General features: G+C 38.5%; 1 protein-coding gene across 2 annotated transcripts in view; it reads right to left on the bottom strand.

The window, feature by feature from the left end:
• Window positions 1-14,057, bottom strand: part of THRB (thyroid hormone receptor beta) — a 161,174-nt gene that overhangs the window by 71,556 nt on the left and 75,561 nt on the right. The window contains exon 1 of one of the 2 annotated variants that reach the window (XM_008923722.3): window positions 12,753-12,774. The exons of the other annotated variant lie outside the window; for it this stretch is intronic. The gene's annotated coding sequence lies outside the window, so the exon portion shown is untranslated. Of the gene's footprint in view, window positions 1-12,752; window positions 12,775-14,057 lie in introns of those variants that run through there. 2 annotated transcript variants of the gene reach the window in all.

Below are 14,057 nucleotides of genomic sequence, written 5' to 3'. Positions count from 1 at the left end.
AAATAAAGTCACTGGTCCCTTTAGTGTACAGGTGCTCAGCTCCTTGAAGAAAGGTAGGATAAAGCACATATTCAGTTTGTTAGTCTTTTTTCATCCCCCTTCATATAGACTCCTAATGTTCCATCTTTACGGTCTTCCTTAAGAGTCAAGAAATATAAGAAATCAGTGGGTGTTTTTAAGCACTTTAGTTGCCAAAGTATGACTTGAATGGTTATAATATGTGATTCAACTCAAATGAGTCTCTCTACATCCTCACCATTTCAAGATTACCCAAAAGATTACACTTCCGTAGAGCTGTCTGTATCACCAAATCAGAAACTTCAGATGAAAAGCAGGTTTTTCAAATTCTTAGTCAGAAACTATTGGAAGTGTCATTAGCTTTCCAAACTAAAGCATTTAGAAAACAATTTCACCAATATAGACGAAAACTTAGCAGGAACCCATTGATTAGAAAACACTGGAATTACTATTATTTCATTCAGGGTTTATGTGATAATAATTTCCTGTTAAAATGAAGAGAGGTTGTTAAAGATGTTGCAAAAGTACTGTCAGGGACTTCAACAAAATTAAAAATATCTTTTGATGTTGCCAAGAGAACTGGGAACAGTTTTTGGAGGGGAGTGTATTCTGATCTGTTTTGCCACATGGGAATACTTTCCCAAAATAAGGTCAGCAGCAGATTCCCCTTTAGGGCTTCGGTCTGTTAACAATGGTCAATCCCCAACCACTTGCATGCCTTCTGATTTGCGAATAGAAACCTGTAGTTTTGTCATATTCCTGTGGCTGGTAGCAAAGGATTTTCATATCAGTATAATGCTATATTACTATGTGCAAATGCTCTCACTCCTTCTCTATACTGCTATTACAAGTCAGTGTGCTGGTAAGGAAATCTCGGTTTCTTAATCTTGCCAATACTCTGCACCATGTCATGCACTGCTCATTAGGAACCACGGGCAACCAGACTGTCTCAGTCGATCAGTTATAAAAGTTACAGGAGCCTTTCTCATCTTGCTGGTAATAAAAGACATGAAGTCTCCAACTATCACAATTCTCCTCAGAAGAAGAAAAGCAGCAAGTGCTAATTAAAGAAGGTGCCCCAGTAGGCTGTGCATTAAATGTCTTTCAGAATGAACACTGGGGTGTGAAGGATGGAAAGTTTGCTTCCTTTTTCCACGACACATAGCTGAAAGTTAAACACCGAAAAGCTTCTCTGAAATAGTACAATCTCCAGCTATTTTTCCAATTTCTGTATGGTAATGAAACATCCTTAAGCCTTGTGTTAAGAACTTAACTGCAGCATTCAGTGGGCTTTTAGCATTTCAACAAGTCTAAAGTTTATTCTTTCAATGCAGGAGTTGGCTCCAGTCCAGCAGTGGATTTACTTCATCTGTCCATACAGACATGCTAGCAGGGTGGGTACTGCTGTAATTTGTGACTGGATTTGGAGAAGTGCAGGGTGAAGTAGTAAAGGACAGCAATGATTGAAAGGAGTTTCAACTTATAGGATTTTATATAAATTCTGATATACTGAGGCTACCTATTGGGACTACTACAGCATGTCTCACATGAGACAAAGTGAACACCTCACCAGTTGTGTGACTGAGGGAAATTTGCCAGTTGATGTATCTCTCTTGTAAACCCACTCCCATTTGTCCTATCTTCAAATGCCACACCAACCCTAGGAAATATCTTAAATTTCTCATCTCTTCCTTTCATTAGAGTGTTTTTCCCAATACAGAGTTCTCTTACTGTAGATTCAACTGTCAGTGTCCTGCTACATCCACAAACAATGCTGGCGCTTCTTTGCAGCTAACCTTTATGCATTTCATGAGAACTATTAACATGGTATTCCCACTCACCTTATTGCAAAACTAAGCAGCTGTGCTTTGCTAAACCTTTACTTAGAACTCAAGCTTCCCACACCTTCGGTATTTCTTGATACTCCTGCTAGACTGTCTCTTGTTGCTAACTCTCTCTCCTACAATACTAAACTGGAGTGTGTACTCCACCCGGGACCTCAGAAGGTCAACATATTTCTGTACATATTTTTCAGTCGTTACTTAGGGCAATCTACACATTAACTATTTGAGATTATTTTCTCTGAACTAAGTCTGCTTTCAGTAGCTCACCTGGAGCAGTTGCCCTGTCTCAAGTTTTTAGCTGACATTTTTGCAAATTAATATCTTCAGCATATGCGCACACGCAAATGTATTGCCCCATTTCAAATCTGATGTCTACATCCATCCTGCATAAGATCGTTAAACTTTCAACAGTTCTGCACTTTAGTGACAGCTACCAAAGACAGACAGAGAATGTCAGTGAGCATTTCTGAAAACAAGACTTAGCTTCCTAAGACCATCTTTTTCAGCTATCTGGAAGCAGTCTAGATTTATTTTTATCGTTGTAATGGACATTTTTATTATTGTAAGGGATTAGATGTCATTACTCTTCACAAAACAATATATTTAAATGAAGTCTTAAATGTTATTTTACAGGATTAATCAACACATCACAGCACCAATTTTCATTCACAGTGCAGAAAAGGTCAGTATGCAAATTACAATATGTTAAAAATGGATACGTTCTGAGTAATGCCCAATCAAGTTAGTGAAACCACATCCTGAAGATGAAGTTTAGCTTTTTCTTTTACCTCTGATATTTTGAATCTGTTCTACACACTAATGCGGGATTCAAAATGTCAGAGAGAAAAATGAGAAACTAAGTAACGTAGAAATAACATTTTCTGTCATTATGCACTACCTATTTATTCAGTACCAATCTTTGCATTACTGTTTCCATGAAAAAACACATTTGACTATCAATCACAGTTTATTCTGCTTTTCATCAACTTCAATCTTTTTCTATTTAAATTTGAGTAAATTTTAAAATTATTTACTACTTCTATATAAATATTAGATGAATATTAGAACAACGTAAGCACAACCTATCTTTTTTTTTTTAATCAGGGAAGCAATGATAATAATCTTTTAAGCTATTTGAATGCAACTATATAATGCTGTAATGTCCAGTATGATCTCTATCCTTTTGTAGGTGACAAAGAATTTTGCAATTTTTTTTTGTTAGAAATTGGGAACTTTTAACATCATATAAAGCCATACGCGAAATGATCCAAAGACCAATGACTTTCATGAATGCATGATTAGAATATTTTTCTTCTATAAATATCCGAGATCTTCAGATGGATGGGGAGGGAAAAGCAGAAATCATTATGTGTAGTGTGGGTCCCACACTTCACATGCAAGTTTGTAATGAAGAGAACAACTAAAATATATATAAAATTTGTAACAGTTATTGTACCTACAAAGTACCTACAGCAAACTTGTTCATTTTGCATATTTATGGGCATGATACTGGTGCTTAACACCTAACAGGCATAAGTTTTGCTGGGCAAGATTTCTCCAGAATAAATATAGGATTTGATAGGAATAGCAGTTGTATGCACATACATCTGAATACATACATTCAAAAAGTCCTTTGAGACTAACACATTCTGGAATAGAACATAATGGAAGACAGGCATGATATAGCAAAGTACACATAACTTTCCCCAGCTGAACTATCTTTATTTATTAAGGAGGGCTTCTGTTCAGCATAAAGCTGCTTATATTTGCAATTTTTCTCAGCCTCAGATTTCATGTAGATAGGCCTTCACACCTTTTATTTTTCAGATATGCTCTTCATGTTTTTCTTTCTTAATCACCACTAAGAAACTGCTGGATGCAATGTTGTAAAACTTCGAAGTTTTACAACACTGGTAATTAATACTGGAAAAATAGAAAGGAATAATATTCAGAGCCTATCTTCATTTGTTCTTCATTATTACAGGGTTTCTAGATCATGTCAGAAAAAGAAGGATATAAGGATGGAAAACACTGTGCTGTTACATATGTTTTAAGAATACAGACATGAAAATCTGACAGGTCAGAATAAGGATTGCATTACTTGGATGCAGTCCTATGTAGAGTGAAACACGGAGAATACAGCAATTTTCCCTGTTCCCTTCCTAAAAGTTCTCAAAGTTTGTTTTTGACATATGATGGACATTCAGTTGTTATCTTTATAAAAGCATCTATTAAACACTAGCACTTTTGTCCTAAGTGGCCATAAGTCCACTATGACAACAATTCTTCTTTAAGAAATATTAACGTTTACTGTTACCAAATTCCCTCTGCCATCTTATTATTTGGTCACACTTAGTACTGTCAGATCCTTCTACAACTCTTCTCAGTTGACTCAAGCACCTCCAGCAGACTTTATTATTTCTCATTTAACCCTTTATTCCATATGTTGAACCACCCAGATGCTTGGACTGATGTCTTGCAGGACTCTCTTGGTGATTTCCCTCCATTGCAAAACTTCATCATTTACTTCTTGTTGCTTCCTAACTTTTAACCTGTTATTAATTCATGACAGGAGTTTCCCTTTCATTGCACAGCAGCTTTAATTCTTTATAAGCCTTTGGGAAAGAATCTTATCAAAAAATATTAGAAATCCAAGTAGATTATAGCTGGATCACATTTTTTTCCCAAATCATGGCCTGCCCTGGAGAACTGGGTTGACTTGCAAATTTTGACCTCTCCTTGTTAAGCCAAGCTGTTTAGCCTGCATGATGAACAACACAATACTAAATTATAATTGACTCCCTGTTCCCATTCATTTCATGCTGCAGCACTACACTGTAGCTGTGGTTTGAGAGCACACATCCTGATCAGCTCCCTACGCAAATGTCAGAGTTTGGCTGTCAGAAAATGAAAAGTTATGAATTATGGAATTTTTTTTACAAGATTGTTATTACCCATATCCATTTTTTTATTTTCTTTTTTCTCCAATGCAATAAAAATGAATGGAGGTGTGGGAGAGAGGAGAAAGCATTCCTAGAGTTCGCTGCAAAGGAAGCTAACAAGCCTAATAACAACAGAGTAGCCCAAATTGAGGGCTTCAAAGCTCAGAGGTGATTTCAGAGCTTTGGGGGACAGAGGAGAAAGACATCTCCAAAGCAATTCCCTAAGAAAATAAGGTTATTGGAGTGGCTGTTCACCACTCCACCATCACCTTCCCCCCCTCTGTCCTGTTCTACCTGTTGGATGGTTTTCACTCAGCTCAACAGGGTCAGAAAACATGCAAGTTCTGGCAAGCGCCACGGCAAGGTGGGAGCCAGATGTCGGGGAAGAGAAGCCAGCAGTGCCTCCCTCAAACAGGGAGCTGGAAGGACTGGAAAACTCCTTGGCTGCAACCAGACACCCAGAGGAGGAGCAGGAGGACACTGTGGCGGCACCCAGCCTGGAGAGACACACAGCACAGCAAGGAGGGAACTGCATGCTGTTTGGTGGTTTTGTGCACAGTTTCTCTCCACATCTGTCAAAAATCTTTCCTGCTGATGTTAAATTTGTTGCTGATGTCTCATTAGCCAAAGTTTAAAGAAAACCCAGGTTGGGGAACAGGGGTCATGCACACCCTGGACCTGCAGCCTCTCAGAGAAGGTGAAACACAGGTGCAGAGAGGGACCTGGGATATCCAGGCACAGCTGAGGGGTGTGGAGCCACCAGCTCCCAGTAGTCAGTGAGCATGTCCTACCCACTGGCTTGGGCAACATCAGGCACCTTACTATGGAACAGTCTGCCAGGATGAAAACAAGGTCATCAGGGAACTGTCTCTTGGGTCTAGCCCAGGCTCACCTAACCCAAGAGGTTTTGAATTGAACTTTTCATTCAGAAAGTTGAAATTTTCCAGTTAAAACTGTGACACTGTTAACAGAGCTGTAATATATTTTCACATGGTGCTCCTGCACAGCTATAAAGCAATATTGTCACTGCGTATCTGACACTGGAGCAGTAGGTATGGGCTGATGATTTAATATTGAGCTTCATGTCTAAAGAATTTTGGCTGTCTGGTAAAATGGATAGCAGACATAAGCCAAAGTACAGTTATTCACACCCTGGTTTATGGTTTGTTTTTTCTCATGTTATGACACGAGACACAAAGAACACAGCAGAAAGGTTGCTATGTGCTTGAACTGAGAAATGCAGGATTCCTAACATAAGAAGAAAAATTCATGGTGATATTCCCATAAGTATTACAGTGCTTATCTCTTGAAATAACTATTCGAATATATTCATAGATACAGGTATATGTATAGACACACAACCAGAAAAAGCTTATGTCTTACTCGATAACAACTGCAACACACTGAAAATGGTTCACTTGCAACATACTATATCAAACTACAATATCCTGTTAAGTGACTATATTGCTACAGATTCATATTCATCCAAATAAATTATAAATAAATATGTTAGTACTACTAGAAGGGGTGTTTTCCCTAGTTTTATAATAATAATTTTACAGTACAATTCTTAGGGATCAAATTTTGGTAAAAACACTTTAAAGCAGGAATATAAGAGCCACAGCCACCTTTCCTAAAGACATTTTTCAAGCAAAATCCAGGTTCCCATTCCCTGGGTTCTAATGCTGGCAGCCAGTTACTTTTCCTGTAACAGGTTGAACAAGATCTTGAATATGAAAACATACCAAGCTCTAAGAATATTCAGGTCTAGAAATGCATGTTCCATGAAAACTTTTACTCTAAACTAAACTTCTGCAATTGTATATACATTTTTAAAAAAAGTAAAGGAAAGGTCTGAGGGAATCAAAGTACAGAATTGGAAGTGGAGGGGGAAGGGAAAAGCTTCCACAAATTGAACTATTATGCACTACAGAATTTTGCATAGACCCCACAAATAGGCAGGTTAGAAAACAAAAGAACATGAAAGAGTTAGAAAGAGAAACAATATAGGTTTAAAGAGCCAAGATTAATCATCTCTCTTTCCTTTGAAAGAACATTCCAAAAAAGCATCACCAAAATGCAAGTAAGACACCACAATAAAAAGATGTATTATGTACCAACAAATACTTAGTGTTTGAAGAGACATCACAAAAACTTCATCACAGCCTTGAAATAGATACTGAATTCCACAGACAATCCTTAGTTTAACTGGGTACAAAGACAAGTGGTTTACATGTCATTTTCTCTGTTTGGCTCACAAAAACAGGCATTTCCCTAAAATATTTTTTTTTCTTTTTTGCTGCTGGTAAGAAATTCAGAAGAAATAGGATTTTTGTACATTAATGCATACCTTTGCTACATTAACCTGAAAGAATTTTTTATTCTGTATCTTTGAGCTACACAAATATCAGAGAGGCAAATATCACAGATAAAATGAACCTGGTTTAGAAACAGACTTTCTGCCATGAAGGACCACAAAGAGAGGTAACTTTTTACTTTGCAAATAAAAAAAAAAATTAAATACTGAAACACTCTTTGAAATGTTAATATTTAATTCTTTAATAGCATCCTCAGAGACTTCACAACTCTCACCTAATTTGAGGGTAATGGATTACAGCAATTTTTATTGCTGCACTGGACATAATTCTTTTTTGTGTGTGCTTTTATGTTATGCCAAAATTGCCTAAGTGCATATGAGTAAGTTTAGGCGAGGGGGGGGAGAGGTTGGAGTGTGTGTTGGTTTGTTGGTTTTTTGGGTTTTTTTAAAGAATGTGTATACATTTAAAGGAATTCTTTTGCTTTCTGCTTCAGTTTTTAACAAGCAGAATTTCTGATCATGCACTGTTTCACTATTGTTCCTGTCTGTACCCGCTGCATCTGCTCCACAGAACTTTCCAATTTTATTTTTTTTTCTGTAAAACACATTGTATTCTGTATGTAAACCTTACACAGAACTGAAAACAACTTAATGAAATGTGCTTCACAGCCCAACACAGAGCCCTGCTCTGCATATGAGAAGGTGGCAGTGATCTGACCCCGGCTAGGCTCTGTGTTTGCCTCTCCCTGCCTTGTTCTGGCAGAGGAGAGCCCACCAGAAAACTGCTGGCTTCTCTCTTTTGAAAAGCTCTCTAAGTGCCACATCTTGAAAAGCGTAAGGAGGAAACATACATTTAGAAACACATCCACTGGCTGAAGCAAAGCCTGCAAAGCAGCAATGGAGAAAAAAGAAAAGAGAGAACTCACCAAAATACATCCTGATGTAGGGGAACAGTTTTGGTAGCAATTCTCTGCTTCTCTCTTCTTTTCCTTTCTCAGTCCCCCCCACTCCTAATTTCCCCATTTAAGGGAGAAAATAACAAGGCAGAAGACGCCAAGAGACTTTCATGACATAAACAATAAGGCCTTCCTGTGCCAATATTTCCTTTAAAAACACTTGCCAATAAAGCTCCTGGAGGCCAGCAAGAGAAAGAAATGCCGAAACAGCCATGACATGAACTTGGCATATTTTCTGACTCACTCACTTCCCTTGAGACAATCTCTCCAAGAGAATGCTGAAGGATAATGGGAAAAGAAAATTTCTTCCAGCGAAAAGGACTTCAGCTGCCCATGCTATACAAGAAAACTGCCAATTAACTTTATTTCTGTTTACCTACAGCCTTGCTCACACAGCCACCTCTGCTGACATGTTTCCTGACTCACACACACACTCATGTTTGTATATTCATCTTGCAATCCTGGTGTCTGAGAAAGACAAGGAGATTTGTCTCCTCTGAGAATCCTCAACTCCAAATAATTTCTGAACAACAGAGAAAATGATCAATAAACAATAAAGGGCAGCCAAACATTTGGCTACTTCACATATTAAATCCAAATTTCCCTTTTGCTTATCCCTCCTATTTATACTTCATAACTTTTTAGCGCCAGACACACTAGTCTATAAGACACTAAAAATGCTCATATACCTTGAGATATCTCTAATGAAAGATTGTCAAGATTATTGTGTCTCATCAATCTATCTCATTTTGAGTAATACCATGTTTTCAAAACTAAACGGCATGTTAAGAACCAGAAATTAAAATCTCTTTGGAAATCAGAATCTTATATGCACAAACATGCATTTACTCACTCACTCACTCATTCCTGGGGTATGGCTGTCCCCCACCTGAAGTCCCTCGTGGGCAGGCACACAGGGGTTCAGCTCTCTTCTCTCATCTGTGCCTTCGTCTTCACCTCCAGGGCAGGGGACCCTCCCCAGCAGGCTGGAGCCCAGCTCCTCTGGGAGAGGACAGGCCACTGATGTACTGATGGCCGGGGGCAATGTCGCTGCTCCTCCACGATGGGGTTGCAGTGGCTCCTGCTTTTCCAAGGGCAGGGGCGGGCAGGCTAAATGTGTCTCCAGCCAGGCTCCGCTCCAGGGCAACCACCCTGCTGCAGTCCTCTCTAACAGCAGACTGGGCAGCAAGCCCCCACCCTATTTCAAGACAGACAAAGCAGAAATTGCTGCTTTGGGGGAACTGTTTGGTTACCAGTCTCAGTCTTGCAATGCGGAGACACCACCTCTTCCTTCCACATGTGCCCGATTCAGTGGACCATGCACGGATCCATCCATCCCTCTATGTGAACCCTGCACCCTGTCGCTTGTGCTCACTCTCTTTTTCTAAGAAGGCAGCAAGCACTGCCAAGTGCTCCTCACTCAGCTCAGGGCTCTTACTATTGCTGGGGTTTCTTTGGTTTTGCATTCAACTCCTTAGATTAGCATCAGAGTATCACATATCAAAATAACCACTAGTGAGGATTTGCTGGCCTGCTCAGAAGAGAGGGCTCACCATACCTAAAGTTGCATAATTTTACTGTAATGTAGTTTGATATCATACATCACTGGCTTCTACTTTCTAATAACTTGCTTGCTGCTTTAGCATTTGGGCTTATGTCACACTCACCAAGCCCCCAGACTCTCCTCTAAGAGCCTGCCTACCCCTGAAGACCCTCAGCAATCATACCTAAACCAGTGCCACCAGACTGGACAAATATGGAGGTTTTTAAAATTTTATTAATTTTTTGGGCAATCCCAGCTAGTATGGTTCTTCTGGTAAAGTGTATAAATGGTATAGTATGCTATAATGATTACAATCTGCATTAGGAGTTATCTACTAGCTCACTATCATGACTGCTGGGCACCTTGTCAAGACACACACACACACACACACACGCACACACACGCACTCTGTATGATTCTTTTTTCTTAACCATCTTTTTCTGCCCACTTGCAAAGCCAACACTGGTTTGTTTTTAGGTTTGTTTTCATCAAAACCTGAGAAAATATGTGTTTTTTTTGTAACACCACCGAGGCAAGCCATCTGTGGTTGGCTGGCAAACTCTGAAATTCAGGGCTGGGGCAGAAATATTTAGGAGTCAAAAAAAGCTGACTTGCTCAAGAAATTAAAGCCCTTCTGACAATCTTCCAGAGAGCCCCTGAGGAAAAGGGAGGGAACCAGAGAGACTCAAGGAAAATGGATGGGAGCCCAGCGTTGAGATTCACGCCAGAACGGTTCCTGGCCAAGAAGGAAGGTTGGCAAGTAGACAAATACAGGCTTTCATAGGCAGCATTGTAAACAAGACATTAAAAATATTAATCCATTTAGATTTCAAGCACTGAGATGAGATTTACTTAAGAAGCAGAATTATGCTGGTAATGGCTCCTCAAACATTTCAGCTGAATGTCAAAACTTTTGCTCAACCATATCAAGTGAAAATACAAGGAGCTGTTGACACTACAATATTCAAACATTCAATCGTATGGCAGGGCTGGAAAAACACAGGGGAAGGCAAAGGAATGCAAAAACTCAAGCCCTCTCAAGGAAACGGCATTCACAAATTATTTTTACCTTTATTTCTACACCAAATTAATAAACTGAAGGGATGAAATGGTTTCTTAAAACCAAACTTCCTTTCAGAAATAATTTCAAATAAAATGTAAGTTACTTCCACCAAAATACTTTCTTTTCAAGTAGAAGCACTCATTTAGAACAGAATGGCATTCACGTGAAAGAAAGTTTAAGTAAATCTTGAACACCTAGGACTTTTAAAAAAGTTTCTTCTCTTGTGCAGGAATCAGCATGTCGCCCCTTTTTGCTTTAGAAAAAATACACTTATTCTAAACGGTTGAATATTTTAATTTTCTTTTTAAATGTATTGGAAAAGTCATGTCTCAGCAAAGCAAACAGGTGTTCAGGAAAACTGAAGTACAGAAATACATGCTTTTTTGGTGCACGTGGGAAGTGTCATGTGACTTTAAGCCCGATGCCACTAGAAGACTCAGATTTCCTTCTACATATTGGTGAACAGAGTTCACAAGCTCCTCTACAAAGGGGCGTGTCAGGGGAGGCCCACAGGGAAGATCAAGTGCCTTAAACAACAAGAAAAACATGATCTGCAATAACTATATGGGATTCAGTAACTAAGGAATTGGAAGATTCCTGTATTGGGTTAAAGGAAAGACTAATATTTGTTGAATTAATGAGGTTGATCCTGCACAGAAGTCCATGTGCACAGCCTGTGCTCAAGAGAGGTCTTTTTTCCACTCTCAGTAGCACTGACAATCATTGTAAAATGCCACAGATGGAAGAACTGAGGTATCTCCATTCAGAGCATTCTAAAGCATTCTAAAGAAAAGGTTCATATTGTCCATTATCTTCAGTCACTTAAAAAACCCCATTAACTTGGTAAAAAGGACAGGATAGAAAGCATCCCATCTTTTGCAACCTAGGATATACAATACAATAATCAGAATTATATTTCTGATCAGGTTCCTTAAAAAAAGAACAAAAATTAAAAGATTAAAAAAACCAAACCACTAAGCTCTTCCTTGCTTGTCTCTGTAGCCATTCATAAAATTATCTTAAGATTTCTACAGTATACGAAATGGAAGATCTGATCAAAGGAATACCTCAAAACAAAGTTAAAGAAGGAACAACTTTGTTCTGCTTAGGAGTGAAAAAAATAAAGAATCCAAAATTTTATAACAGTTCAAACATTTAAATGCAAATTAAAGCAGCAACATATGAATTATAGAAATTCTGTAGCACTCCTGATCTTATGAATCATACCATGAAATTTGCTTTCTGCTCTCTCAATGGAACCAAAATGAAATACTGGCATCTCAGGTATTTTGAAATGATACACAAGCGGCACATTTAATAGCATTAATTTTAATAAGTTAGCATTCTATCTCAGATGCATGTTTCAAAATGTTCTAGCTGAAGGTATTTTTATGAAAGTTATTTGCCTATTACATACCACAACTGGTGCAATTTCACCGTCCAGGGTGGCATTTTCATCCCACGAAAGGAGAAGCCATTAGCAAAACGCTGCTTGGCAAACAGCAGCTCACACACTGAAGCTGCAACATTATCCTGGCTTTCCTACATATTAAGCATAGGACTATGTTCAAAGTAAACATGTGGTCATAATTAAATAATAATTATGACTAACATTTGTGTAACACCATTCATCCAAATAGTTTAAAGCATTAGGTAAATCTGTAAACAAAAGGTCTAATCCTGCACCCTTTACTCACATAATACCATGCAGTTCAAACGGGCTATGTAGATCTTGTCTACACACAGACCTAATTGTTCTCAATTAACTCCATGTGTTAACACTTATTCCAGTGCATCTTGTTCCTGTTTAGCTTAATTCTCTCACTGCTTACTACAGGTGAATGTACTGTTTCTCTGATTTAATATCACTTCTACAGACACTTTTGGACACTTTCCTACATGGATCCCACAGGGATTTTAAAATCTTAATGCAGCCTCACCTCTCCCACATACTTCTAATAATACAAATATTCTTTTATAGATGAAGAAGTTCATTTGTTGCTACTATGTTTAAGGGACTGACCATCACATCTGACTTGCAACTGTAAACCCAGTTTCTATTCTCATACCTTAATCACACAAATAGCCTTCTTCATCCATCATGCTCCAGAGTAAAACCACAGGAAATGGTAAGAACGGGAAAATTCTGCAGTTTCTAAAAATAAAATATATTCAGAAGCAGACATGCCCAAACCACTTTTATGCATCTGCAGTACAAACGTTGTCTGTTACAACCAAATCAGTTAGAACCAAAGTATCTAACTGCTAAAAACCCCCCAAAAAATCAAGAACAATTTGTAGACCTTCCTGACAATTTTGCGTCAGTCTGCCTGTCAAGCAGACAGTCAAGCAACTGGACAACATGGGGAAAAATCAGGAATTCTTGAGTCAGATTTCATTTTGGCTATGCTACAGACAGCTACTTAACTTCTTAACTTTGACTGCAGTATCTGCGAGTCAAGTCAAATCATCTCTTCCACTTACGGATCTTTTGAAATTCATGAAAATCCCTATGGTTCTTTGAAGACAAATACTGTTTACCAGTGCTAGCTGCTGTTAGCTTTTAGCATTTTTTATCTTTTATTTTAAATTTTGCATAGAAGAAAGTCACTCCCACAACCCACTTGAACCACAATTTAGTGTATTTTCCTTCTAATTTTAATTCGGCTTTGCAAGAGGTATACTCAATTTTAGTTCTTATATGTATTCCATGTAACTTTGGTATACATCAGAAAACATTGTTTTTTAGCACCAGAGAAAAGCACAAACTGTCATCTCCTACCAAATTGCCAGCAAAGCTCACACTAAGCATGGCAGTGAAATAGGGTGGAGTTTTCCCCTTAAAATCTTCAGATGGGTTCAGGCATTTCTCTGATGTGTTCATTCAAAAGAAAAATCCAACAAAACAATAACTGTCTCACCTAAGCACAATGTGATCGAACCTGAAAAGAATCTGGTGTGACAACAGCAATCCCTACTACAGAAAAAATCCTGCAACTGTTTACATACTGTCAAGGATTTCTCATGAATTCGGAAGAAGCTGCATGGCTGTTAGCTCCTTGTTCACTGATAACACCTACAGCTCTGTACTCTTAATCCCATATATAGATAGGGTTTGTGGACCCTCTACGAGTGAATATGTGAATATTAATGGTTTAATCCACTATATGTTAATGGCTTTGTTTTAATAAGCAATGAAAAGGACATGTTATATTGAAGTGCATTGTCTTTACATGTGAGGATGGGGTTGGACAGGTTTGCTTCTCTTGTCAGTTGTACAAGCAGCATTTGTTGGCAGCACACACAGGAAGCAGACAGGGGAGTTCTTTCACCCTGTCCAGTCGAAAAACCAGTAGAGGTGCTATGCTGTGTCC

Source organism: Manacus vitellinus, unplaced genomic scaffold (genome assembly GCF_001715985.3).
Source record: "Manacus vitellinus isolate BGI_N305 unplaced genomic scaffold, ASM171598v3 scaffold_3_pilon, whole genome shotgun sequence".
Classification (NCBI taxonomy): domain Eukaryota; kingdom Metazoa; phylum Chordata; class Aves; order Passeriformes; family Pipridae; genus Manacus; species Manacus vitellinus.
This window is presented reverse-complemented; position numbering and strand designations above follow the sequence as displayed.